This window comes from Furipterus horrens, unplaced genomic scaffold (genome assembly GCF_987537825.1).
Source record: "Furipterus horrens unplaced genomic scaffold, mFurHor1.1.pri manual_scaffold_4, whole genome shotgun sequence".
Taxonomy (NCBI): domain Eukaryota; kingdom Metazoa; phylum Chordata; class Mammalia; order Chiroptera; family Furipteridae; genus Furipterus; species Furipterus horrens.
The window spans coordinates 110,725,451-110,750,607 of record NW_028327174.1 but is presented as its reverse complement, the minus strand read 5'-3'; positions in this window follow the sequence as shown (position 1 = coordinate 110,750,607).

Here is a 25,157-nt window from a genome sequence, read left to right as displayed (position 1 = left end):
GAAAGAATTTGATGAAATGACTGCAAAACCCAAAGTTAAGAATGCATTTTAAAAGGCTTGTGCCTAGAATACTCTGCATCTAAGAATTCAGTTTGCTTGGATAATGAAAGAGAAACTAGATTGGCTTGAAAAACAGGTTTAGTCTTGTTATCAGATGTGTAGTGTTTTTAATAATGAAATCAAAATAAAGAAACACTGGAGAAGTATTGTTAAAAGAAATGTTGAGATTTTAGAAGCTGATTTGCAGCTAAAAAGATATAAAGGGGACTGATCACGAAGAGAAAAGAAAATATTAGAACAGAGGGCTAGATGTTAGTTCCAATTCAAAGAGTAAATGGGGCACAAGGATATTTGATAAGCAAGATGAGACAAGCTCTCAATAAGCAGACTGGAGGGGTCTCCCCAGCAGAGCCAGAATCCCTGGAATTCCTGAGAATCCCACCTTAAAGCTGTAAATAGTCCAGGCATCTATAGGGGACTTCACTTCCTGAACACAATGTGAAAGGACTTCAAACTCCTTGTTCCAGCCAGACAGTAGACTCAGATAACCTGAAAATTATTTCTCCACAAGTACCTAGAAATGATAGATTAAATAGAACGGTCTCATATGAAAGTTGAGTTTGCAAGAAAGAGAGAACACTCAGAGTATCACGTATCAGAATCACCCAAGCTGATTCTGTGTGCCTTAGAGGCCAGTAGAACAAGGTGCAGTGTCAGTGACCCTGGGCTTGGGCTTTCAACTCACACAATAGAGAGTAAGGCACTGGTTCCATTCAAGGTGGAAAGTTTAAACCAAAATTGCTGCAAGAAGCCAGGACCCTCAGAAGATGCATTCTTTGTGAACAGGTAGAAAGGGACCTTCCTATGAGGACTGAGATTCTTGTTTGGCCTGGGCTTCTGGAGGAAAACAAAAATTAAAATATTGAGATTATAAACTTCTAGACTATACAACGTTAGTGTTTGGGGTTTAAATTGGCCTACCAACATGATCTAGGAAAGCCACAAACTCATAAATAACAAATATTATTCCCAAACTATCTCTAGTACTTATCACAAAAATGGTCATAAAACCATATCCTATGGGCTGGCACTCAACCTCAAATCCAAGAGATTGACAACAGCTTAAGTTCTGCTAAAGACAAGCTCACAGCCCACAACTACAAAACTCATGAAGAAAGAATGTAACAATAGCGAGAGTTAGCACATGCAGCAAATAGAATAGAATCTCAAAAAAAAAATAAATAAATAAAACAACTTTATAGAGACTATAATATGGTCATATTTAAATAGATTTAAGACTACAAAGAATATCTTATAACCTTAATAAAATAATAAGCAATCTTAGAGGAACCAACTAGAACTTCCAGAAGTAAAAAGATATAGTTTTTAAAATATAAAATTCAATAGGTCTAAATGCAGATTACACACAAGTTCATAAAAATTATTAAATCAGGAGATCTGAGAAAATTAGAATCATGCAGAAATATATATGGAAAATATAAAAAATAGGATAATAAACATGGAGAATAAACTAAATAAATCCAATATATGTTAGAAGCTTAAAATACCACAAAATATCAATCATTTTCATGCTGTTTTGTTATCCATTCCAAAGTATGTCTTTTATCTGTTCTTTCAGCAAGGATGCATTATAAGTTTCAGGAATAACTTGAAAAAAGATTAAAATCCTAAATGTAAAAAGTAAAACTGTGCAAATGCATAAGAAGTTATGATGTTGCAGCATGGAATAAATTTTGTTAAATTTATTTAACAAAATAAAAATTATAAATCCCGAAGGAAAAGATTAACAAATTATATGGTATGAAAATTAAAACTTCTGTATGAAAAAAGATACTATCATCAAAGCAAAGAGCCAATCCACAAGAAAGAGGGGATATTTAAAATCTAAACCATGTAACAAACTAAAGATTCTTATCCAGAATAGATGAGACTATGAGTGATCAATATGAAGTTAACTCAACAATAAGAAAATGATATGGAAAAGGAATTCAGTGAGGAGGAATCCCAAATGCCCAATGAGCATTTTTAATAAATGTTTCAAGCTCTCTCTAGTAATAAGAGGAATGCACATTAAAATAAAGAAATGACGTCTTACACCCTTCTGATCGACATAAGTTAGTAAGTCCAACCACATCAAGTGTTGAGGAGAACACAAGGTGAGGGAAAGTCATATGTCTCTTGCCAGAATATAGATTGGCTTGACTATCTAAGAAGCAATTAGGGGGCAGGTCAAAGTTAAAGGAGACCTCATAGTGTAAGATGCAATTTCACTCTAGTTATTTGCCTCACATGTTCCCACACACTCATCCAATCAGAAATGCACAAGAATGTGTGCTGCAGTGTTATTAGCAACAGCAAAACAACTGTCCATCAGAGAGGAAATGGGTAAATAAAACATTGTTTATTAATATTATAGAATATTATACAGCAGGTTAGATAAATTAATTGTATTTACATAGACATATATAAAAACTGAATACTGAATAAAACAATGAGTTGCAAAATAATATAGCATTTTTATGCACACTTTAAAGCATATAAATAACACATATTTTTGTGAATTTATACTAATGTGGGGAAAGTCCAAAAAAGTGCATGGAAAAATATATGCCAGGATGTTGGTGGTGATTTCAGGACAGTAATTTCTTCTTTGAAAGTTAAGAGAAAAGAGGGAGAGAAGGAAGGTGGCTTTAAATCTAACTTTAATTTTTTTATTTTTTAAATATGTTTATTAATTTTGAAGAGAGAAGAAGGGGAAGAGAGAGAGAGAAACATCTATTGGTTGCCTCCCATACATGCCCCCACGGGGGATTAAACCCCCAAACTTTTGGTGTAGGGGACAATACTCTAACCATCTAAGCCACGCTGGCAAGGATTAAATTTTATTTATTTTTAATGAGAAATCTGAAACAGGTATGTATAAGTTAACATTTATTTTATGTTGGCAATGGTTACACAAGCATTTATTAAAATATTTACATTTCATGATCAAAATGTTTTATCATTCAAAATGAATTTTTTTTAATGTTAACTAATTATAAACAAGTAGGAAGGGAGAGCTCAGATCTGTTTGGAAATTCTTACTAAGGAAAGAGGCAGTCCTTAAAAATAAAAAAATCCCGGGGGAAGTCAAAAAAATATCTGCACCCTTATGTTCATTGCAGTGTAATTTAAAATAGCCAAGTTATGGAAGCAACTCAAGTGCCTATCAATAGACAAGTGGATAAAAAAGCTGTGGTACCTATATGCAACGGAATATGACTCAGCTATAAAAAAGGAATTATATCTTGGCATTTGCAACAGCATGAATGGACCTAGAAGTTATTATGCTAAATGAAGTAAGTCAGACAGAGAAAGATAAATCCTATATGATTTCACTTACATGTGGTACTAAAGAGCAAAATAAATCAACAAACCAAATAGAAACAGACTTATATACATAGAAAACAAACTAATGGTTTCCAGAGGGCAAGAGAGTTGGGAGCTGGGTGAAAAAGGTGAAAGGATTACAAAGTACAAATTGGTAATCAAAAAATAGTCACAAGAATGTAGAGCACAGCATAGTGAATATAGTCATTAATATTGTAATAACTATGTATGGTGTCAGGTGGCTACTAAACTTATCTGAGAGACCACTTTGTAAAGTATGTGATTATCTAATCACTATGCTGTACACCTGAAACTAATACAAAATAATATTAAATATAAACTTTCATTGAAAATTAATATTTTTTAAAAGTCCTGGGAATGATACCACTTGATTGAAATAAGCACTGAAATTATGGATTAACAGCTATTCTGTTTCTCTTAATTATTTATGTCGCATATGACTTTAAATCAAATTTGGAGATCTTTACAACAAATGAACCTTTTACAATTGACATATTACATAAGAATAACATAACCAGACTTTGAAATGAAGATTTGTAAGACAAGACCAAGGCTAGAAGAGGCACTAGGGACAGCAGCATGTAGAAAGAAGCACAGGATCCAGGATCGACACCCTGGATTTGAACACAGGCTTCACCACTAACTAGCTGTCACCTACACAAGCCAAATGTTTCAGTAAACCTCAGCTTTCTCATCTGTTACATATAAGAATTATGCTGCAATCAAATAAAGTATAAAACAAATAATTATATGGCCAAAAAATAATAAAAAACAGAATTATATTGGTAGCCTCTTTGTAAGACAGTAATAAGGATTAAGTGGAAGGATTCTTCTGTAAAGTATATACTTAGCAACTCGGAAGAGGCCTAGTAAGTAATCAATAAATGGTAGCTGTTATAATCATTATTTTTATTATAGAAGTGGAGCATAAAACTTATTTATGAGCTTTCTACCAGTGAGACTAAGCAAAAAACTAACCAAAGCAATTGTATATATCCCATTACTTCAGATGAACAGACAGACAGGCAGACAGAGGGACAGATGGATGACAGGATATAATAAGGAGGTTGGGAAAGAAGAGGTAAAGGGAAGAAGGGGATGGAGAAATTAATTAAAATATTTTACTCATATGAAGATAGTACCACATTTTCCCAAAATATGAACTCTAAAGGTTTTTGTATTCTCCTCCAAAGAATGTACCTGAATCTATAAAATAGATATCTAACTGAATATAAACTTAGAAACTACAATTTCCTATCTCATTGAATGCAACTCCTAAGAAAACTAAGGCCGTGATCAATACTCTGTGCCCCTAAGAATCACTGAGGCACATACACTAGTCAGTTGTGACAAGCATTATATTAAATGTCCTGTAAAGGCCAGTAGTATGGTTGCAGATATCAGCAGGCAGACTAATATGTTCCTAATGTGCTTCTCATGACTAGTAAAAGGTTTTTCTGGTTAGTAGCAAAATTGCAAGGCACTAAAATTAAAAAGGTCATGGCCTTTCTAGACTCCTCCTGAGAAAGCATCAACTCCTGGAATTTTATTCTTCCTAAATTTTTCCATTGGTTTAATTACCCTACCATTACATACAAGAAAAAAATTCTTTTGAACAGGTACCCTATATACAAAAACAATTGTAGGTGCCATAGAAATATAGGAAAATTATTATTCCTTCTCTTCTTCTCACATTTTCTGCTAAAAAGGCAGTACAGTAAATTGGGTCTGAATCACAGGACCCATTGTATTTAGCTGGACTAAATTGTCATATATAGGAAAAACAAAGTTCCTGGGTTGTTTTTTTTTTTTCTTCCTTTACTTCCCCTGCAATTCTAACATGCTTCTCCAGGGCTGACTCTGGATGTGTAGAGAGTCTTTCAAATAGCCAATAATAATAAACAATGAATTTCTGTATTCAGGAAGCCTCTGTGCTTAATTCCATACCCGTGAGTAATATTGCTGATTATAGAACCAGATGTTATCTTTACAGTAAAATATCCTGTATTCAAGACCTTAAATGCTTTTGCTATAAGGAAGGCCTCATTAACTTCTTTCATTAACATTATTTCCTTCATAATTGTTTCTATCTTATAAAATTATCAGGATATGCTGACATTGTTATATTTAAGGTTCTATATGTATTATGGTGGGGAGCATTAAAAATGCTATGACCTTTGACATGCCATAGCCAATGATAGAATGTAAGAAACATACCTGACTCATCTTGATGTGAAAGCAAAATTCTTAAAATTCTATCCACCCTCTTGGCAATCCACACACATATTCTGAAGAACGCGGAAATTTGTAGGAGCCATGGCTGATTTAGGTAAAGCAAGTCACTGCCTGCCTCTACAAAATGACCTTTGTTCTGCCAGTAGCCTTTGCATTGCATGAATATTGTGTAACCTGGATATCCTATGTTATCAGATTCTTGGCCACTTTGACTTGTGTCTGCATTTAATGAAGTGCTTCTCAATATAAAGAACCCAGAAAGAGCCCAGAGGTCTGAGAGCAGGGAAACCTAAAATATTTCCCTCAGCCCAAACTAAGTATAATGGGCAAAAGGGTTTTGGACAGGTGAGATGTGCCTGGTACACCTTCCTCCAAAGAAGCCCCTTTTTTCCCTAATGTGGGACATTGAAAAGTTAATACCTGCCTTTTGTCATCTAGTGGTTATGGATTGAATGATGTCTTTTAACCCTATTTCCAAACCTGTTGCCCCCAAAATACAACGAGGATGCCAGCCTTTTAAACCAAGCATGCCATTGTCTGGGGACAGCCAACTGACTTGGAGTCTGCACGATTCTTCCCCATGTGGGAAGGCCACCATCCTCTTGACACCCCCACTCTTATTAAGGACTTCTGGACCCAGGAATAGGTAGGACAATGACCATGTCCAGCTTGAAGCAGCTAGAGGAGCACGAGACCTTTGCCCATTGTACTTTATAAGATTATAAAGAGTCTTAAGTCTGAGAGGGAGGGATTGTTATTTTTTATTGTTAAAATACTTAATTAATTAGTTATTTTTTTTAAAAAAGAAGAAGAATATATGAAAGGGTGAAGCGAGAGAGCTTGTATGTATGACCCATGGGCATGGACTTGGGGGGGATTACTGGGGGAGGGGGGTTCTGGGTGGAGGGGAGCAAAGGGGAAAAAATTGGAACTATTGTAACAATATAATCAATAAAATATACTTAAAAAAAGAAATATTGAAAAAAGAAAAAGTAAATTTTCATTCTTCTTGGAAGAATGTTTGGATTGAACTAGAATGAAGACACTCTTCAAAGAGCTTCATTAATTATTTATAGAAAAAAGAAGTGAATTATATCTTCTGAGGTCTCCTGGGTAATAATTCCACAGAAAATGTAGGCAGTACCTTTCTGTATTCTGTCCCCGTCTTCCTACTTCTTTCCTGTGGCTTCCTCCAGGAAATCTTTGATGAAAAGTAACCTGTATCTTGTCTAGAAAAACTTGAAGGCAGCTATCCCACACACAATAATATGAAATGAATACTATAAAAGAAATTGGCTGGGCAGAGAAACCTAGGAAGATTGTATGGAGTGAAGCAAACACCAGCTGGGAAAGCAAGGCTCAGGCAAAGAGCCTGACCTCAAGTTCAGAGACAGATCAGCAGGGCAAAGTATGTGTTCTGTTTTGTAACCTTAATTTTTATGGCTATATGCTGGTGGACTGTTTCTCCTGGATCTGGTCTATTTCAACATCCATTTATGCTCCACAGATAGTTTCTTAATAAACACATTCTTTCCTCTACTTTGCCGAACAGGACTCCTCAAACCCAGACCTACCCCAATAATCATAGGAGGTCTCTTCTATCTGATGTGGTGAGTGAGAGCACCCACACATAGCCCTTTCCTGTGTAGCTCTCCAAAGTGCTCTGTAATCCTTACTGTGCTTCCAGCCTGAGTCCACCAGCACCCTCACATCTGGAAGAACCTTGCCTCTGGCTCACCACTGAAGGCACCGGATATGACCTTGTGGTGAGAGAATGTATCTTTTCTTTCAAAGTCAAAAGTGAAATCAACCAATTTTACTTGCTGTACTTATTCAATATTTTTTCCATCACTAAATTTGTAAATGAAAACAAAATGATTTAAGACATGCAAGAAAAGAACGCTGCTCAGAGAAGAAAGTTCAGAAAGAACAGCCTCTTCAGATAAAGAATGTTACACAGAGAGCCACACAAGACCACGGTGATTTCCTGGGAGGGTTGGGGAGGCAGCCTGGTGTGAAAAAGGAAGTGATTGGCTCATGTCTCACACCAAGGTGAGCATGGATCTTGGCTCTATCACCTACTAGCAACAAAACAGAATTTTTCAGCCTTAATTTTCTCAGTTGTACAAAAGTGGTAGCACTGCCTACCCACCCTACTCAGCATTCTCATTGGGATTTTACACTAGAATACCTGTGACTCACTATGGCACGATGTTGGCACATAGAAGTTGCACAGCAGCTGGCTTTCATTTCCCTTCATGTTGTTTAACTCATGACAACTCAGCATGACTGGCTTCCTCATCTTTCCTAGACAGAATTCCCACACCATGACCCTAAACAGAACCCAAGAATGTGCCAGGGCATTTTAAACAAAGTAGGTTGTAAACTAAATCTGCACCTATTTCTTCTACTTGTTACAGTTGACATTTCTTTTCCATTTTAATTTTATTTTTTTAAATAAAAATTGTGTATATTTAAGGGGTACAACATGATGACCTTATGTACATCTACATAATGAAGTGATTATTACAGTCAAACCAATGACTTAGTTAACATTCATTGTGTGTGGTGAGAACACCTAAAATCTCTCTCAGCAAATTTTCAGTATTTGGCACAGTATTATTAACTATAGTCATCATGCTGTCCATTAGTTCTCTAAATATATTCATCCTGCATAACTGCAACTTTGTACCCTTTGACCAACATCTCCCTATCACACAACTCCCACCTCAGGTAACCGCAACTCTACTCTCTCCTTATATTATGTTTTAAACCTCTTAAGTATATTTTATTGATTATATTGTTACAGTAGTTCCAAATGTTTCCAATTTGCTCCCCTCTGCCCAGCACCACCCCTACCCCAGAAATCACCCTGCCCCAGTCCATGTCCATGGGTCATACATACAAGTTCTCTGGCTTTGCCCTTTCCAATATTATTTTTTAATAAGTAATTAATTTTTTAACAATAAAAAATAACAATCCCTCCCTCTCAGACTTGAGACCCTTTATAATCTTATAAAGGTCAATGGGTGAAGGTCTTGTGCTTCAAGCTGGACATGGTCGTCGTCCTACATACTCTCAGGTCTAGAAATCCCTAATAAGATTAGGGGTGTGGAGTGGAGGGTGGCCTTCCCACATGGAGAAGGATCTTGCAGACACTAGGTCAGTTGGCTGTCCCTGGACAAGGGCACGCTTGGTTTAACAGGCTGGCATCCATGTTGTATTCTGGGGCAACAGATTTGGCAACAGGGTTAAAAGACATCATTCAATCCATAACCACTAGATGACAAAAGGCAGGTATTAATTTTTCAATATCCCACATTAGGAAAAGAAAAGGCTTCTTTGGAGGAAGGTGTACCAGGCACATCTCACCTGTCCAAAACCCTTTTGCCCATTATACTTAGTTTGGGCTGAGGGAAATATTTTAGATTTTTCCCCTCTCAGACCACTGGGTCCTTTCTATCCAAGCCACTAGGATAGAGAAGAGAAACAAGTTTTAAAGTGAAGCCCACAGACCACCCCATTCTTCACCAACCCAAACACGTAGTTGAGCCAAACTGTAGAGTCTGAGGAGAGAGCGATGCAGACAGCATTAAGTGAGGCTAAATATACAGATAATAACTCAGGTAATGAGATCATAGGCTTATGTCCTTTGAAAACAAAAAACACATGTTAATTTATTCAACATAACCCACAAACAAGCCTCTAAATCTGTAAGATTGTCTTATTGGAAAGACATCCAGTTGCAAGGCGTTTGACATTCTTCTTGCCTGTAAATTAAGCATCTTTGATGAAGCCACAGACCTAGTTTAACATTCAAGTGAAAACAAACTTTAAATGAAAAGAAACTTTGAAGACGGTTAGTTGCACTACTTTATAGTCTACCACTGAGCATTGTGATTTTCCTTGAATCATGATTTTTCTCCTTAAGATTACCCTCCTTGTCATTAAAAAGACTGTACAAAGTCCATTTTTAATTTATCCTGTTCATTTGCATAAACACAACAAGAGCAGCAAATGATCACTTATGATCTTTAGTTCTGCTTTGCTGGAACTTACGCAAGAAACACTTACGGTGACCTTCAGTCTGCCCTTCAGGACACAGAAGCTGAGCCACATACCTGCCATTCAGCCTTGCCTATAAACACCTGCTTTTTCCAAGTCCTTCAGGTTTTCCATTGTGCCTTAATGTCACTTCTAGCCATATTTCAGGAAAACAACCTTCATTCCTTCCCTGGAAAGATGGCCATGGACTGCACAACAAACCAAAGTACCAGGCCTTTTTTCTCATAGGTTTTTATTACCTTCAAAAGTCAATCCTAGTTCCTCAGGGCTTTTTGGTAACAACCAAAGCCCAAGCATGTCTCTTTTAGGCATGATATTCCAGCAAAGTTTTGGTCAACAAAACCTCTATTAACAACTGATCTTATTAGTTTTATGCAAAGAACTTTATGTCATTACTAACTTCTTCAGAATGCTGAATTCTGGAAGGATTGGGTAGGGAGAAAAATATACAGTGTGAAGAAAAATCCTTGTCCTTCTAATATTCACTAAAATTGCATTTCTATTTTTTATATTTTCTTTTTTCACCCACTAAAAAATTGTGTTTGTTTGTTTTTCATTTCAGTTGTCCCACCTTTTTCCCTCTTGCTTCCCTGCACCCTGCCCATCCTTTCTCCCACAGTTACTCCCCAACCAGTTGTTCATGTCTATGGGTCATTTAGACATGTTCTTTGACTAGATCCTTCCCTTCTTACCCGCTTCTCTGCCTCCCTCCTCCCCCCTTGTTACTGTTCGTCTACTCCTTGTTTACATACCTCTGGTTCAATTTTGCTCATGTGTTTGTGCTGTTCATTAGTTTCCTGTAATAGGTGACAGCATAAGGTATTTTTCTTTTGTTGCCTGGCGTATTTCGCTAAGCATAATTCTAGTTCCATCCATGTTGTTGCAAATAGTAGAAGTTCCTTCTTTCTTTCTGCTACATAGTACTCCATTGTGTAAATGTACCACAGTTTTTTGACCCATTCATATGCAGATGGGCACTTCAGTTGTTTCCAGCACTTGGCAATTGTAAATAGTGCTGCTATGAACATAGGGGTGCATAGGTTCTTTGAATTGGTGTTTCAGGATTTTTCTAATATAATCCTAGCAAAAGAATTGCTGGTTCAAAGGGAATTTCCAGTTTTGTTTTTTTGTGAAATTCCAAACTGTTTTTCATAGTGGCTGCACCAGTATGCATTCTCACAGGCAGTGCACCAGGGTTCCCTTTTCTCTGCATCCTTGCCGGCACAAGTTCTTTGTTGATTTGTTGATGATGGCCATTCTGACTGGTGTGAGGTGGTATCTCATTATGGTTTTTATTTGCATCTCTCTGATGGCTAGTGATATTGAGCATTCTTTCAAATGTCTATGGATCCTCTGTATGTCCTCTTTGGAGAAGTGTTTGCTTAGGTCCTTTGCCCATTTTTTCATTGGGTTGTCTGTCTTCTAGGTGTTCAGTCATATAAGTTCTTTATATACTTCGGAGATCAATCCCTTGTCAGAGGTATCATTGGTAAACATAGTTTGCCACATGGTTGGATCCCATTTCATCTTGCTGATGTTTTCTTTTGCTGAGCAGAAACTCTTAATTTGATGTAGTCCCATTTGTTTTTCTTTCCTTTATTTACCTTGCCTTAGGAGATATATCAGTGAAAATGTTGCTATATGGGCTATATAAAATTTTCCTGCCTATGTTTTCCTCTATGTCTTTTATGGTGCCATGGCTTACATTTAAGTCTTTGATCCATCTTGAATTTATTCTGGTATACGGTGTAAGCTGGTGCCCTAGTTTTATTTTTTGGATGATCCTCTCCAGTTCCTCCAACACCATTTGTTGAAGAGGCTTTTCTCACTCCATTTTATGCTCCTTCCCTCTTTGTGAAATATTAGTTCACCATATAGACCTGGGTGTATTTCTGGGCTCTCTATTCTCTTCGATTCATTTATATGTCTGTTCTTAAGCCAGTACCAAGCTGTTTTGATTCCCGTGGCCTTGTAGTATAGTTTGATATCAGGTATTGTGGTTCCTCCTACTGTGTTCTTCCTCAAGATTGCTGTGACAATTAGGGCTCTTTTTTTGGTTTCATATAAATATTTGAAGTATTTGTTCTAGGTCTGTGCAATATGTCATTGGTGTTTTAATAGGGATTGCATTGAATATATGTTGCTTTGGATAGTATGGGCATTTTAATGATGTTGATTCTTCCCATACATGAACATGGTATATGCTTCCATTTATTTGAATCTTCCTTAATTTCTTTGTTCAGAGTTATATAGTTTTCCGAGTACAGTTCTTTTATCTCCTTGGTTAAGTTTATTCCTTGGTACTTTATTTTTCTTGTTGCTATGGTAAATGGGATTTTTCTTTTAGTTTCTATCTCTGAAATTTTATTGTTGGTGTACAAAAATGCTTTCGATTTCTGAATATTGACTTTGTACCCTGCTATTTTGCTGAATTCACTTATTAGGTCGAGTAGATATTTTGTGGAGTCTATAGGGTTTTTTATGTACTCTATCATGTTATCTGTAAATAGTGACAGTCTTAGTTTCTATTTTCCAATTTGGATGCCTTTTATTTCTCTTTCTTGTCTGATTGCTGTGGCTAGAACTTCCAAGACTATGTTGAATAGGATGGAGAATGTGGACATTCTTGTCTTGTTCCTGACCACAGGAAGAATGCTCTCAGTTCTTGCCCATTGAGTATGATGTTAGCTTCAAGTTTCTCAAATATGGCCTTTATTATGTTGAGGTATACTCCCTCTATTCCCATTTTGCTGAGTGTTTTCATCATAAATGGGTGTTGTACTTTATCAAATGCTTTTTCTGCATCTATTGATATGATCATGTGGTTTTTTTCTTTCATTTTGTTTATGTAGTGTATTATGTTTTTTGATTTGTGAATATTAATCCATTACTGCATCCCTGGAATTAATCCCAATTGATCGTGGTGTATAATCTTTCCAATGTGTTGCTGGATCTGGTTTGCCAATATTTTTTGCGGATTTTAGCATCTATATTCATCAGAGATATTGGCCATAGTTTTCTTTCTTTCTTGTGTCATGACCAGGTTTTGGAATTAGGGTAGTACTGGCTTCGTAGAACGAGTTTGCAAGTCTTCCTTCTTCTTGGATGTTTTGGAATAGTCTGAGGAGGATAGAAGTTAGTTCTTCCCTAATGTTTTGTAAAATTCGCCTGTGAAGCCATCTGGTCCAGGGCTGTTGTGTGCCGGAAGTTTTTTTTATTACTGCTTCAATTTCACTAGTTTTTATTGGTCTGTTCAGACTTTCTGCTTCTTCTTGATTCAGTTTTGGAAGACTATATGTTTCCAGAAATTTGTCCAGTCCATGTTGGTTGTCAAATATCTTGCCATACGGTTGTTCGTAATAATTTCTTAGAATCCTTTGTGTTTCTGTGGTATCAGTTGTGATTTCTCCTCTTTTGTTTCTGATTTTATTTATTTTGGTCCTCTTTCTTTTTTTTCTTCAGGAAACTGGTTAAAGCCTTGTCAATTTTGTTTATCTTTTCAAAGAAACAGCTTCTACCTTTGTTGATCTTTTGAATTGTTTGTTTACTCTCTATGTCATTTAATTCTGCTCTGATCTTGATGATTTCCTTTCTTCTACTCTGGGTTTTGTTTGTTGTTCTTCCTCTAGTTCTTGTAGCTGTAGGCTTAAGTTTTTTTATTAGAGATTCTTCTATCTTTTTTAGGTAGGCCTGTATTGCTCTGAACTATCTTCTCGAGACTGCTTTCACTGTATCCCATAGGTATTGGGTTGTTGTGTATTCATTATCATTCATTTTTGAAAACCTTTTGATTTCTTCCTTGATGTCATTGTTAACCCATTCATTATTTAATAGCGTGTTATTCATTCTCCATGAGTTTGAGTGTTTTTGAGGTTTTTCCTTGAGGTTGATTTCCAATTTTAAGCCATCGTGATCTGAGAAGATGCTTGACATAATTTCAATTTCCTTGAATTTGTTGAGGCTTGTTTTGTGTTCTACCATGTGGTCTGTCTTTGAAAATGTTCTATATACACTTGAAAAGAATGTATATTTTGCTTTTTTGGGGTAAAATGTTCTATATGTATCGACTAAGTCCATTTGATCTAGAGTGTTGTTCAATGCCTCAATATCTTTGGTGTTTCTTTGCTTCAAAGATCTGTCCATTGTTGACAATGGGGTGTTAAACTCCCTTACTATTAGTGTGTTGCTGTCTATACGCTTCCTGAAGTCTTTCAAAATTTTCCTTACGTATTTGGGTGCTCTTAAGTTGGTTGAATATATGTTTAAAAGTGTTATATCTTGATGGATTTTTCCCTTAATTATTATGAAATGGCCTTCTTTGTCTTTTTTTATAGCGTTGGCTGTGAAATCTGTTTTGTCTGATATAACTATTGCTACCGCAGCTTCTTTTTTAATGTCCATTTGCTTGAAATACTTTTTTCCATCCCTACACTCTCAGTTCTGTGTAGATCTTTTGTTCTAAGGTGGTTCTCTTGTAGACAGCATAAATGTGGGTCATGCTTTCTATTCCATTCAGCTACCCTATGTCTTTTAATTGTAGCATTTAACCATTTACATTTAAGGTTATTACCGATAGTTTCTTATTCATTGTCATTTCCCCCCTTTGTACACAGTTCCTCTCTGTCACTCTCTGTTTCTTCATCTTTTTGAAGCAGACCCTTTAACATCTCTTGCATTGCTGGTTTGGTGGAGATATATTCTTTTAGCCTTCTTTTGTCTTGGAAACTCCTTAATTCACCTTCCATTTTAAATGAGAGCCTTGCTGGATAGACTATTCTTGGTTGAGGGCCTTTGTTTTTCATTGCTTGGAATATTTTTTGCCATTCCCTTCTGGCTTGTGGTGTTCCTGCTGAAAAATCTGATGATAGCCTTATTGGAGCTCCCTTGTATGTTATTAGTTGTTTCTCTCTTGCTGCTTTTAGGATTCTTTCTTTGTCTTTGAATGTTGCCATTTAACTTATGATTTGTCTAGAAGTTGGCTTTTTGGGGTTCATCTTCATTGGGACCCTCTGCGCTCCCTGGACTCGTGTGACTCTTTCTCTTATTATGTTAGGGAAGTTTTATGTCATTAGTTTTTCAAAGAGGTTTTCTATCACTTACTCCTCTTCTTCTCCTTCTGGAATTCCTATGGTATGGATATTATTATGTTTCATGTTGTTCTGCAGCTCTTAAAACCTTTTCATTCTTGTTCAGTCGTTTTTCATTTTGTTGCACTGTCTGGGACTTTTTTTCTATGTTGTCTTCCAGCTTGCTGATCCAATCTTCTTCTTCCTCTAGCTTGCTTTTAACTTCTGTCTGTCTGTGTTCTTCAATTCAGAGATCATATTCTTCATTTCCTCCTGGCTCTTATTGATAGTTTCTATGTCATTTTTCATTCTGGTGTAATTCTCAGTAACTTCCTTGTAGTTTCCCTGGAGTTCCTTGTAGTTTCCCTGGAGTTCTTTATAGTTTTCCTTGTGCTCGCTGAGCTCATCGATCTTCCCCATAATCCACGTTTTGAATTCTATATCTGATAGTTTGCTTCCCTCAATTTCATTTAGCACTCTTTCTTGAGATACTACCTTTCCTTTCGATGGAGGGTTGTTTCTCTGTCTCCCCATTTTTGTGACTCTCATTGTTTGTTGCTGCTTCTTAGATTCATATGCATTTCCTGGATCTGCCCCTGGTGGCGTCAGATCATGTACCAGTCTGTCCCTAGGCGGCCTGTTGAGACTACCAGGGATCTACTGCCTTTGTCTGTCCCCTTTAGTTGTTAATCTATTTAATCTGTGATTAGCCATCAGGCTTAAGGACCAAGGGCATGGCAGCTTAATTCCTTTTGGCAGGGCTTTTGCTTCCACTCAGGCTAAATCCACTCAGAATGGAATGGTCTGCCTGCAGTATTGGGAATGAGTCAGCACTGGGACCCGGTCGGTGGCTCCCCCAGTTCTCCCCTCAAAGCCACCTCACCAAATTCTCCCCAAGCATCTCTAGTCCTCTCTGCCTTCCCTCAGCTTAAGCCCAGGGTAAGTCAGGGCCAAAATATTTTCATACGTGATGCATTTGAGAGCTTTTTTTCACCAGCTGTTTCTCTGAAGGTAGCAAGAAACCCTGTGGCTTTTCACTTTTCACAGCTGGATACTATTTTACTTTTCACTCTGTTGCTGTAAGCTGGGAAGCACAGCTGGGAGTTTAGACCCTGCCTTTCTCAGGGGGAACCCCCAGCTGCTGAGCTCTTTCTCAGTCTCTTCAGCTGCCACCTTTGGGAGCCCAGCCAGCCCTTTCTCGTCTCCGCACTTCCTACCAGTCACATTGTGATGTAGGGCCCTTTTCTGTCTTTCCGTGGTTATAAGACTTCTCTCCAGCTAGTGTTCAGTTGGTTATTCCAGATGATTTCTCCAAAATTAAGTTGTAAATCCAGACTGGTCCTGGGAGGAGGTTAGTGTAGCTTCCTCTTACTCCTCCACCATCATGTATCTGTGTACTCAACTATTTTAGATTCTGCATAGAGGTGAGATCATGAAGTTTTTTCTTATTTCATTTAGCATAATGTTCTTCAGGTTCATCCATGTTGTAAATGGCAGAGTCTCCTTTTTAATCCTGAGTAATATTCCATTCAGAATATATATCACATTGTATTTTCTATATTCAGTCATCTGTCAATGGATACATCAGCTGTATCCATGTCTTGGCTATTGTAAATAATGCTGCCATGAATATGAAAGTACAGATGACTCTTAAAGATACTAATTTGATTTTCCTTGAATATATACTCAGTGTAAACGCTGCATCATATGATAGTTCTATTTTTAAGTTTTTGAGAATTTTCAGAATGTTTTCTATAGTGCCTGCACCAGTTTAAACTCCGAGTAACAGGGCAACAGACTTCCCTTTAGATCCTTGCCAACACTTGTTATCCTTTCCTTTTTTTTTTTTAATTTTTATTTTTTGGTTATTCAATTACAGTTGTCCCATTTTCCCCCCACTGCTACCCCCTCCCAGCCCATCCCGTCTCCCACAATTATATCCCTCCCCGTTGTCCATGTCCATAAGTCATTCATATACGTTCCTTGACTAGACCCTTCCCTTACTTATCCCCCTTCTCTCCCTCCCCCCTACCCCCCTACTGGCAACTATTCTAGTCTTTGCCTATTTAGTTCGTTTGTTTGTGTTCCTTTTTAGCTTCCCGTATTGGGTGATATCATATAGTATTTTGCTTTCTTTGCCTGGCTTATTTCACTAAGCATAATTCTCTCTAGTTCCATCCATGTTGTCGCAAATGGCAGGAGCTCCTTCTTTCTTTCTGCTACATAGTATTCCATTGTGTAGATGTACCACAGTTTTCTGATCCACTCATCTACAGATGGGCACTTAGGCTATTTCCAGCACTGAGCTATTGTAAACAGGGCTGCTATGAACATAGGGGTGCATAAGTTTTTTTGAATTAGGGTTTTAGGATTTTTCGGGTATAATCCTAGCAGTGGAATCACTGGTTCAAATGGCAGTTCCATTTTTAGTTATTTGAGGTAATTCCATACTGTTTTCCATAGTGGCTGCACCAGTCTGCATTCCCACCAACAGTGCAGGAGGGTTCCTGTTTCTCCACATCCTCGCCAGCACTTGTTGTTTGTTGATTTCTTGATGATGGCCATTCTGACAGGCGTAAGGTGGTATCTCATTGTGGTTTTTACTTGCATCTCTCTGATGGCCAATGATGTTGAGCATTTTTTCATGTGCCTATGGACCTTCTGTATGTCCTCTTCGGAGAAGTGTTTGTTCAGGTCCTTTGCCCATTTTTTAATTGGGTTGTTTGTTTTCTTGATGTTGAGTTGTATAAGCTCTTTATATATTTTGGAGATCAGTCCCCTGTCTGTGATGTCATTGGCAAATATGTTTTCCCATATGGTTGGTTTCCTTTTCATCTTGCTGATGTTTTCTTTTGCTGAGCAGAAACTTTTTAGTTTGATGTAGTCCCATTTGTTTATTTTTTCCTTTATTTCTCTTGCCTTAGAAGATGTATCCGTGAAGATATTGTTACGTGTGATATCTGAAATGTTCCTGCCTATGTTTTCCTCTAGGACTTTTACGGTATCAAGGCTTACATTTAAGTCTTTAATCCATCTTGAGTTTATTCTCGTGTGTGGTGTAAGTTGGTGGTCTAGTTTCATTTTTTTGCACATCCCTGTCCAGTTCTCCCAGCACCATTTGTTAAAGAGGCTCTTCTCACTCCATTTTATGTTCCTTCCTCCTTTATCAAAGATTAGTTGACCATAGAGGCCTGGGTTTATTTCTGGGCTTTCAATTCTGTTCCACTGATCTATATGTCTGTTCTTCTACCAGTACCAGACTGTTTTGATCACAGTGGCTTTGTAGTATTGTTTGATGTCTGGTATCGTGATTCCCCCTGCTGTGTTCTTCTGTCTCAAGATTGCTTTTGCTATTCGGGGTGTTTTTTGGTTCCATATGAATTTTTGGAGGATTTGTTCTAGGTCAGTGAAATATGTCATTGGTATTTTAATAAGGATTGCATTGAATTTGTAAATTGCTTTGGGTAGTATGGCCATTTTGATGATGTTGATTCTTCCCATCCAAGAACATGGTATTTGCTTCCATTTATTTGTATCTTCCTCAATTTCTTTATTCAATGTTGCATAATTTTCAATGTACAGGTCTTTTATCTCTTTGGTTAAGTTTATTCCTAGGTACTTTATTTTTCTTGTTGCTATAGTAAATGGTATTTTCTTTTTTGCTTCTGTCTCTGATATTTTATTGTTGGTGTACAGAAATGCCTTAGATTTCTGTATATTTATTTTGTACCCTGCTATTTTGCCAAATTCCCTTATTATATCAGGTAGTCTTTTAGTGGATTTTATAGGGTTTTCTAGGTATACTATCATGTCGTCTGCAAATAGTGATAATTTTACTTCTTCTTTCCCAATTTGGATGCCTATTATTTCTTTTTCTTGTCTGATTGCTGTGGCTAGGACTTCCAAGACTATGTTGAATAGAAGTGGGGAGAGTGGACAGCCTTGTCTAGTTCCTGATTTCAGGGGGAATGCTTTCAGTTTTTGTCCATTGAGTATGATGTTGGCTTCAGGCTTCTCATATATAGCCTTAATGATGTTAAGGTATGCTCCCTCTGTTCCCATTTTGCTGAGTGTTTTCAACATAAATGGGTGTTGTACTTTATCAAGTGCTTTTTCTGCATCTATAGATATGCTCATGTGATTTTTGTCTTTCATTTTGTTTAGGTAATGTATTATATTTATTGATTTGAGAATATTAAACCATCTTTGCATCCCTGGGATGAATCCCACTTGATCATGGTGTATGATCTTTTTGATGTATTGTTGGATCCTGTTTGCCAATATTTTATTGAGGATTTTAGCATCTATGTTCATCAGTGATATTGGCCTGTAGTTTTCTTTCTTTCCTGTGTCTTGACCTGGTTTTGGGATTAGGGTAATACTGGCTTCATAGAATGAGTTTGGGATTTTCCCCTCTTCTTGGATTTTTTGGAATAGTTTGAGGAGGGTAGGAGTTAGTTCTTCACTAAAGGTTTTGCAAAATTCGCCTGTGAAGCCATCCGGTCCAGGGCTTTTGTGTGCAGGGAGATTTTGGATTACTGTTTCAATTTCCTTCTTTGTTATTGGTCTCTTGAGACTTTCTACATCTTCTTGATTCAGTTTTGGAAGGTTATATGTTTCTAGAAATCTGTCCATTTCTACTAGGTTGTCAAATTTCTTGCCATATAGTTGTTTGTAGTAATTTCTTATAATCGTTTGTATTTCTGTGGTATCAGTTGTGATTTCTCCTCTTTCATTTCTGATTTTGTTTATTTGGGTCTTCTCTCTTTTTTTCTTAATGAGCCTGGCTAGAGAGTTGTCAATTTTGTTTATTTTTTCAAAGAACCAGTTCCTAGTTTTGTTGATTTTTTGGATTATTCATTTGGTTTCTATGTCATTTAGTTCTACTTTGATCTTGATGATTTCCTTTCTTCTTTTTGCCCTAGGCTTTGTTTGTTGTTGCTGTTCTAGTTCTTGTAGCTTTATGGTTAGGTTTTTTATTTGAGATTCTTCTAGCCTTTTCAGATATGCCTGTATTGCTATGAACTTCCCTCTTAGGACTACTTTTGCTGTGTCCCATAGGTTTGGGGCTGTTGTGTGTTCATTGTCATTAGTTTCTAGAAATTTCTTGATTTCCTCTTTGATGTCATTGTTAATTCATTCGTTATTTAAGAGCGTGTTATTCATTCTCCATGAGTTTGGGTGTCTTTGATTTTTTTCCCTGAGGTTGATTTTTAGTTTCAAGGCATTGTGGTCTGAAAAGATGCTTGATATGATTTCAATGTTCTTGAATTTGTTGAAGCCTGTTTTGTGTCCTATCATGTGGTCTATCTTTGAAAATGTCCCATGTGCCTTTGAAAAGAATGTATATTTTGCTTCTTTGGGGTGAAAAGTTCTATATATATCAGTTAAGTCCATGTGGTTTAGTGTGTTGTTCAATGTCTGTATATCCTTGGTGTTTCTTTGCTTGGATGATCTGTCTATTGTTGATAATGGAGTGTTGAAGTCCCCTACTATGAGTGTGTTGTTGTTAATATCCTTCTTGTGGTCTTCTAGTATTTTCTTTATGTATTTGGGTGCTCCTATGTTGGGTGCATATATGTTTATCAGTGTTCTATCTTCTTGATGAATCGTTCCTTTAAGTATTATGAAATGTCCTTCTTTGTCTCTTTTTATTACCCTTGCTTTGAAATCCGTTTTTTCTGATATGAGGACTGCTGTCCCAGCTTTTTTTTCAGGGCCATTTGCTTGGAATATTTTTTTATATCCCTTTACTTTCAGTCTATGTAAATCTTTTGTTTTGAGGTGTGTTTCTTGTAGACAGCAAATATGTGGGTCCTGTTTTCTTATCCATTCCGTTACCCTATGTCTTTTAATGGGAGCATTTAATCCATTTACATTTAAGGTTATTATTGACATGTATTTATTCATTTCCCTTTTGTATCTCTGTTCCTCTACTCTTTTTTTGTTTTTTCTCTTCCTTTTTCTTAGAATATTCCCTTTAGCATCTCTTGCAATGCTGGTTTGGTTGAGATGTATTCTTTTAGTCTTCCTTTGTCTGAGAAACTCCTTATTTCACCTTCTATTTTGAATGAGAGCCTTGCTGGGTAGAGTATTCTTGGTTGTAAGCCTTTGTTTTTCATTGCTTGAAATATTTTTGACCATTCCCTTCTGGCTTGTAATGTTTCTGTTGAGAAATTGGTCGATAGCCTTATTGGAGCTCCCTTGTAAGTTATTTGCTGTTTTCTCTTGCTGCTTTGAGGATTCTCTCTTTGTCTTGGAATGTTGCCATTTTAACTATGATGTGCCTTGGAGTGGGTTTTTGGGGGTTCCTCTTGATTGGGACTCTCAGTGCTTCTTGGACTTGCATAGCTTTTTCTCTCATCAGGTTCAGAAAATTTTCTGTCACTATTTCTCCTATCAGATTTTCAATTCCATGCTCCTTTTCTTCTCCCTCTCATATTCCGATGATCCTTAAATTATTTTTTCTACTGCTATCCTGTAATTCCCTTACATCTTGTTCATATTTTTTCAGTCTTTTTTCATTTTGCTGTATCATTTGAGAATTATTACCTACATTATCCTCTAACTCACTAATCCGATCCTCTGCTTCGTTTAGTCTGCTTTTGACTGATTCTACTGTGTTTCTCAGTTCAGAGATTGCATTCTTCATTTCTTCCTGGTTCTTGTTGATAGTTTCTATGTCTTTTTTTATCCTGGTGTAGTTCTCTGCAAGTTCTCTGTAATTTTCTTGGAGCTGTTGGTAACTTCCTTGGAGTTTGTCATAGTTGTTTTTGAGGATTTCGAGCATATTGAGCTTCTTCACCACCATAGTTTTGAATTCCATGTCTCACATTTGGGCTATGTCTAGTCCATCTACCTCTCTTTCTGGGGATTCCTCTTTTCTTTTCATGGAGAGGTTGTTTCTGCGTCTTACCATGTTGGATTCTTCTTGTCTGTTTTTGTTATTTGGATTTGTCTGCTTTGCCTTCCCACCTTTGTGGTATGAGGTTTTTTATGGTAGATCTGGGGGATTCTGTGGTGCAGTCTCTTTGATCTCCTGAGCCTGATGTTCTTGGGGTACCTTTTATATCGTTTGTTTATGCTATCTGGTTATATTTCAGTTTTTTTTTGTTGTTGTTGTTAGGATATTCCTTCTGGCTTGTTGATTGGGAGGCACTCTATCCACTTTATTTCGAATTCTTTTGTGGAGATGTCAGTTCAGCCTTCTTGTGTCATCTTCTTTTTCTGCGTCCACAGCTGGTCTAATGTGGTGGGTCAGAGATTCCTATTCCTTGCAACAGCGGTGTGCGCGAGGTGGCCAGCAAGGTGCAATGCAAGGCAGCCAAGAGCCCACCTCAGGTCTGCCATGCTGCGCTCCAGGAAAGCAGGCCAAGCCGCACTTTGGGGAAGCTGGCAAGGTGTTTTTTTTTTTTTTTACTCAAGCATCAGTGCACGCCCAAGGCAGCTGGGGAACTAAGCTCTGGCCTGCCGCGCCGCGCTCCCAGAAAGCAGGCTGGGCCAAGCTCCAGGAAAGCTCTCCAGGTGTTTTTTTGGCTAGAGCACCAGTGCGCGCCCAAGGTGTATGGGGAACTAAGCTCCGGCCTGCCTCACCGCGCTCCTAGAAAGCTGGCCACAGCCGTGCTCCGAGGAAGCTGGCTGCGCTGTGCTCTGGGAAAGCCCTTGAGGTGTTTTTTGGTTCGAGTGCAGGTGTGCACCCAAACGGCTGGGTAGCTAGCCTCAGGCCTGCAGCGCAGTGTTCTGGGCATTGGTCTTTCGCCTCTTAGGGCAGGGCTGCAGACACTTGTGCTCAGTAGAAGTGAGTGTCTGTGAGTCCTGCTGCCCACCGTTCCCGCACCTCCTGAGTGGGCACGCGCAGAGCCTGGGCAAGTGCTCTGCGCTCCGGATTCTGGCCTGGTACTTCGGCCTGGTGCCCACTGGGCTGGCCAGGGGTAACTGCGCACAGTCTTCTGCGTGTCCAGTGGGCCCTCCCTGCGCCCGTTGGGTCACTGATTTTATGTCTGTTGGCGTGTGTCTGAGGGGCACCTGGACGCGCAGCCCTGCGCACCTGGGCCAGTGAATGAGGGCACTTCCCTATGCGCGCCCGCGCGACCCAAGGGGAGGGTTGGGGGGTAGATGAGCACACCACTGCACCTGCGCTCCTCAAGAATGGCCTACCACCCCCAAACTTTCCTCCCCTCTCCACCATCCACTAGAGAAAAATATAAAGGAGAATTATGTTCTCACTTGCCCAGCAGCACGCTGTCTCCTGTCCTTCAGCGCCAATGCCACTTGGTCGAGTCCAGTCTCTGCCAGCAAGCAGAGATCCGCTCTTCTCCCAACTCCTCTCCCGGAGCAGCCTGTGGTCCCCAAAAATCCTTTGTGTCCTTCCAGCCACAGCTCCAGCAGCCGCCCCAATCAGGAATCCCGTTTCGTCCCCTTTTTCTCCGCTATCCTCACTAAACAGGTTGTTCCCAGATGGATTTTCTCTAATCCAGCAGTGCCTTGGCTCAACTCCTGCCAGTGTCCAGCTGCTCACTGAGATGTTCTGTCTGCAGTTAGCCCAAACTGCAGAAGGGTCTCAGGAGCCTGAAACCTCAGCCTCTCCTCACTCCTCCGCCATCTTCCTCCTCCTGGCCTTTCCTTTTTTGACAGTAGCCATTTTAACATGTGTGAGGTGACATCACTTTGTGGTTTTGACTTGCATTTTCCTGATGATTAGTGGCATTTAAGCAGCTTTTCATATACCTTTTGGTCATTTGTATAGCTTCCTTGGAAACATATCTATTTATGTGCTTTGCCCATTTTTTAACTGGATTATTTTTATTCCCTTTTTTCTTCTTACAATTGAATTGTATGGATTTTTTAGAGATTCACTGAATAACTTTGAGTAGTATGGACATTTTAACAATGAATATATTTCAATCCGTGAACACAAGTTATCTTTTCATTTACTTGTGTCCTCTTCAAATGCTGTCATCAACGTCATAGTTTTCAGTGTGCAGATGTCACCTTCTGGTTAAATTTATCCCTACAGTATTTTATTATTTTTGCTACTATCATAAAGAGGATTGTTTTCTTATTTCCTTTTCAGTAGATCGATGTTCGGTTGTTTTTTTTTTTAATTTTTAAAAATGTTTTATTGATTATAATGTTACAGTTGTTCAGTTTCCCTTCCCTCTGCTCCCCTCCACCCAGTGGCCCCCCTCCCACCAGTTGTCCTCCCCTTTTAGTTCATTGCCATTGGTCGTGCATATAGTTCTTCCCAACCTCTTCCTGTCTATTCCATTCCCTCCTACGATGTTTCTTAATTCCTGTACCACCTCCCTCCCTCTCTCCCTTCCCCCTCCCTGCTGACCACCATTCAATATGTTCCCCATACCTCTAGTGCTTTTTCCACTCTCATTGCCTATTCAGTGTGCCTTTGTTTCAGTACCCTAACTTCTGTTGTTGGTTCTTTTGATGCAGTTTTCATTTTAGTGTTCATAGTTTTGATCCTCCTTTTCCTAAACAAGTATCTTTAACATCTCATATAACAGTGGTTTGGGTCTAATGAACTCTTTCAGTTTTATTTTGTCCTGGAAGCACTTTATCTGCCCTTTTATTCTGAATGACAGTTTCACTGGATAAAGTATTCATGACTGCAGGTTTTTGAGTTGCATTAATTTGAATATTTCTTGCCAGTCCCTTTTTGCCTGCAAGGTCTCCCTTGAGAAATCAGTTGATAGTCTAATTGGGACCCCTTTGTACATGATTCTCTTCTTCTCTCTTGCTGCTTTTAAGATTCTCTCTTTATCTTTAATTTTTGGCAATTTGATTATAATGTGTCTTGGAGTGTTTCTCCCTGGGTCCAGTTCTTCTGGAACTCTCTGTGCTTCCTGGACCTATAAGTCTATTTCTTTCCCCAAGTTTGGGAAGTTCTGCTTTATTATTTTTTCACATAATTTTTCAATTTTCAGTTCTTCTTCTTCGCCCTCTGGCAATCCTATAATCCGAATGTTCAGTCTCTTATAGCTGTCCCAGAGCTTTCTGATCCTCTCCTCACTTTCCTTACTTTTTGTTTCCTCTTTTTACACTGGTTAACTGTTTGTTCCTTCCCTATGTTCTGGTTCATTGATTTGATCTCTGGATTTTATTTCCTCACCATTTGTCTCATATGTATTTTTCTTCATTTCAGTATGAATGGTTTTCATTCCTTCCCTGTCTTGTTCCAAATCTTTTGTTAATTCTGTAAGCCACCTTATAACTATAGCTCTAAACTGAGCCTCTGAAAAGTTTCCTATTTGTTCATCTGTCAGGTTCCTCATCTGCTGCCTGGTGAGCTGTGTTACTGGGATTTTAATTGTTGTCTCCTTCATTTTGACAGATTTGTGTTTTGCTTTGCTTTCTGGTCAGGCTTTA